Below are 4645 nucleotides of genomic sequence, written 5' to 3'. Positions count from 1 at the left end.
ATTATATGAGAACATACTGTGAGGAAATGTCTTGGTATTTCTTTCAGTTCATGTCCTTTTATTTCTCTCCATGCTTTCAAATCACAGCTTTCCCTCCTGTCCTCCATCCTGTTTTCTCTCTTATTAAAGTCACTTTTTTCCCTCATAGTGGCCCCAGTGTTTGAAATCTTTCTTGTATTAATTAAAAGTCTGAGATAAACAGCATCTGAATTAAATATGCATCAGATTTGGATAACCCTGACCAGGTTGCATTTAGAAAATTAACTGTACTCAGTGCTTCCCAAATTTAGTGTTGGTCCTGTCATAGGGTCCACAGAGCTGATGGAATGGAGTAAAAACATCCACAAAGAACAAAACCCCCACTAGATCTGCATTTCTACCTCATGATCCACAGTTATCCTTTGTCATGTCATGTCACTGTGACACAAGGTCACAATTTGAAAAGGTTCTGTAACACTCACCCATGCGGCTGTTGCCTGACTCCAAATGGGTGTCAGCTCAAGCCTGCTGGCTCCCACAATGGCATTCTAAGGTGGTGCCACTGCAGGCCAGGGATCTTGTTGCAAACAGAGCAGCACAGGTCTACAAGGCTAAGGGTTTGGTGCCCTCTGTGCTGGTTCTCACCCAACCCTGGTGGTAGCATTGGCTCTATGGGGTCTCTGCAGTGTCCCCCTCCTGCAGTGGTTCCTGCCTATGTCTGCAATGCCACGACTTGGTTTCAAAGCCAGATGGTGGCATCCAAGCAGCCAATTTGTTAGAATCTGTGGGCCTGTATAAGAAGTGCACCATCGACTCCACGGATAGACGCACTCTGTGTATTCTCCCATATCAGCTGCTGTGGCCCACGTTTCTCTTGGAAACACAGGTGCCCCACATGAGGTTAGTGAGCAAGGGGGCCCAAAATATTTGCTGCTGACACTGGAGAAAGCCCTGATAAATGAGAATTGATGTCTCAGGTTGACCATCAATGACCCTGTCAGTCTCTCAAGTCCCTGCACTCTGGTGGGAGTGAGAGACTCTAAATGCCATTTGGTTCAGTTTCCTAATTTCATGTGGATCAGCATGTGGATCAATCTGTGCTGCTCTCCCTATCATGTGATCCCTTCACAGGACTTGAGTGTTCATTTTAGTAAATCTTGTGTCATTTATAATTTGGTCAGCCTAGGAAATTTCCTAATTGCTAAGTTTTCCTCCCTTTGAGTTCTTATTCCACCCTGTCTTATCGCTTCTATCAATCAATGCATCATTAGAAATAAACTCTATTGGTCTATTTCTATGCACCAAGTCTTGTCTGCTGTATTATCTTTATAAATCTATGCATGGTGTCAGCATCAGTGCGCTACTGAGATTTTCCAGTAAGTTTAGAAGTCTAAATTAGGATTTTACAGTATTTTCAGAAATATATTAGATGCTATATCTTTTGGTTCATCTTTTTTAATGGCATTCTGCTTGACTTATACCCACAATTAGTAAGATCAGAATTTACATGTACAATTGAAGGAAAGTGTGCATATTAAATAATTTCTAATTCTAGCATAACAATGCTCAACCTGCTTGTTTATCATGATAAGGACATTTATAACTATTCCTAATTATTCATCACATAATTCATGTACTCATAGCCCCTTGAAGCTGTAAGTATATATTCAGTGTGCAATTACTGCAAAATGTTTAGATGTTATGTGTCACCAGAGTGACACATGTGAGGACATTTGTATTCATTAGGATGTTTAAATGCATACTCATGCAGTAACAAGATCATTAAATTCATTTCTTTATGAGTGAGGGACATTCATTTTTGGGTAAAATTATTTGAATATCCTCTTTAATTGGCAGACTGTAGTTAGTTTCTAAGTTTTAGTTACCATGAAGAATTTTTATAAGAATGTCAGTTTTTATTATTTTGTGCAAATATGAACTTTGAACACTTTTAAAGAATTACCTGAAAATGTAAATCCTAAAAAGCATTTATTTTCTGAATTTCAAAATAACTAAACTACTTGTAAAGCAGCTGTGAAATCACACAATCTCATCCCCATTGCTGAGGGCTCTAATGTTAGTGCATTCTCATCAGTATGTGTCTTGCCTGTCATTTTTACCCTAATCATAGAGTATGAAATAAAATGGAAAAAACTCATATTATTTTGTTAATTGTTGAGTGTAGATATAAGCACTTTCCTTTGTTTCAAGCTTAAGACAATTTTCTAATGAAAGGAAATCCACAAACCGAGTAGAAATTTGTATTCACTTTGACCAGGTCAGGGTTTAGGTAATGCAAGAATGAAGAGGGACAGCAAAACTTGACATTTGGAAAAATAATTCACACTAATATTGTGTTGTTGATTGCAGACTTAATAGCATGTACTCACCAAAAATTAAGATTTAAATTCAAATTGGTGAAACTGAGATAACTAAATGATTTCAGCCAGATTGTTGAGTCAGACTGATAGTTATAATATGTTATATAGTCTCACTTGCATGAGGAAGATATAATAAAAGACACACTCGGCCCATTATTACTCCACTTCCATAAAGGGAAGTCAGTCATAGGAGGATGAGGAGTGGGGAAGACCTGGGGTCTCAGCAACTAAAGTTCCCCCAAAGTCTCTGTACAGCTGCTCCTGTGCTGGGACCGGGAAGGGCTGGCTCCTGGGCATAGTGATCCCATTGAATGCTCCTCAGCTCCTTCTGAAGGGAGTGAACAACCCTGGGCTGTGAGGAGCAGGATCTGTGGGTCCTGATCCATGCAGAGGTGAGGGTTGTGGCTGGGCTCATACTGTCTTCCATTTACTATGGATCCATCTTCCAACCAGACTGTTACCAGGCTTCCCGAGCTTCACTGGGGCCTGGGCCAGATGAATACAGCAGAATCTTATTTGACACAAATGATAAATTGAGGCGTGCAGAGTTGAGAATGTGTTCTTCTTTAAAAATAAACTGAGACTTCAGAGGTAAGAAAAGGCATGAAATCAAAGTATCCAGGTTAGGTATCATATGCAGAAATTTCCAAACCTTACAGGAAACTATCCTTCACCCTCCTTTAAATGTGCTCTTGGTCTGTATACATGGAAAAATATTGTAGATAAAGTATATTGAACTGAAAGAAATGGATGAAAAGTAGACTATTATATAGCAGTGCAGGTGACAAAAATCGATATTTGGAAATGAAGAAGTTTATACTTTCACTTCTTTTTAAAGAAAAAGAAGAAAACCTTTATTTCATGAAATAAACTTTTGTAGTGGTTGTCAGGCAACAAAAGACAAAAAGAGCTGTTTTTTCTTTCTTTTCCATTTTTTCTTTTTTCTTTTTAAAAGAATTGTAATGAGTCAAAATATCAGAAAGATCTTTATTTTCCTTAATGGGCATTTAGTCCAATAATGTCAGCTCACCTTCTAAATAAAAGTCTATGTGTGTCACTCAGTTACACAGTAGTTTGAAAACTAGGACAGGAGGACAGACCAATGAATCATAGTTTAAAATATATGATCTGTGCCACATAACGTTGATACAACTTTCTGAAATCAAATGCTGTGAACAAATTAGACAACTCTATTAATGACTGAGTAGTTTTAAAACCACATTTCCACATCATAATTGAGTGCTTTAGTTTATTATAATCTTTATGATAATCCAAAGGATTCTGAAATTAAAGCTATTTAAGACCTTAATATTACCACAAATTGTGAAAAGGGTGTGTACTCAGTATTTTCTTAGTTTCAAATAACAGTATACCTATTGAAATTTTCTGCATCATAAATCATTGATTTTCATGACAGAAATCATTATTTTTAACTAACCAAACTTATTGAGACCTCTTGGTGTCATACTAGATATCTGTATGGTCCATATCTCTGTAGATTTTAGTAACTGTCTCTCCTTCCATACAATTTTTCCCTATTTTAAATTAAAAAGAGTATGAGACACTAGCATCATCAAGTGTGTAAATACTCAACAGTATTTCAGTTGAAGCTTCCTATTTCTCATGAAGTGCAATTAGTTGTGTACTTGAAACACTGTGTGTGTAAAGCCTTCATTTAACACCTGAGGAAATCAGATTTAACCATCAGTGTGAGATGTGCAAAGTTCAGGGGTCAGTGGACTTCCCACTTGTCAACTCATTCACTCTCCCACAGCTTCACAGGCCCACAGTCAAGGTCCTTGAAGGTCTGCACGAAGCTCAGAGGTCTCACAGCGTCCTTTCCACTGTCTTGTCTCACCTGGGACCACTGTGAGTTGATTTGCTGTGCAGGAGACAGTCACTGCTGTGTACTCAGTCAGCCTTGGTTTAAGAGGCCACCGCTTTCACTTTCCCTTACACATGCTGTTGTGATTTATTTACAATATGCACTGTGCCATTTTGATTTTTATGGTGTTTTTTTTAATAAATTTGAGACATTGAAACACTTGAGGTGACAGTTAAAAATACATGAGGATTTGATTCAGTGTCATCTCAACCCTATTATACTTGGATATTTCAGGTACTTATTAAAGATCATTTATGCAAAAAGTGAAGGTATGAAATAATAAATACATTTATTTTTTCAGTAATGTTGGCACAGAAAAAATTTGAAATTTTGAGATCAACTGAAAAATTCACAGCTATTCAAATCTTTGAATGCCCTGTTTCTCAGTATCATCAATTTT

This window comes from Cavia porcellus, unplaced genomic scaffold (assembly GCF_034190915.1).
Source record: "Cavia porcellus strain 051 isolate PalLab524CR breed Dunkin Hartley unplaced genomic scaffold, mCavPor4.1 scaffold_8, whole genome shotgun sequence".
In the NCBI taxonomy this organism is placed as follows: domain Eukaryota; kingdom Metazoa; phylum Chordata; class Mammalia; order Rodentia; family Caviidae; genus Cavia; species Cavia porcellus.
The sequence above is the reverse complement of the archived record's forward strand: the minus strand, read 5'-3'. Positions refer to the sequence as shown.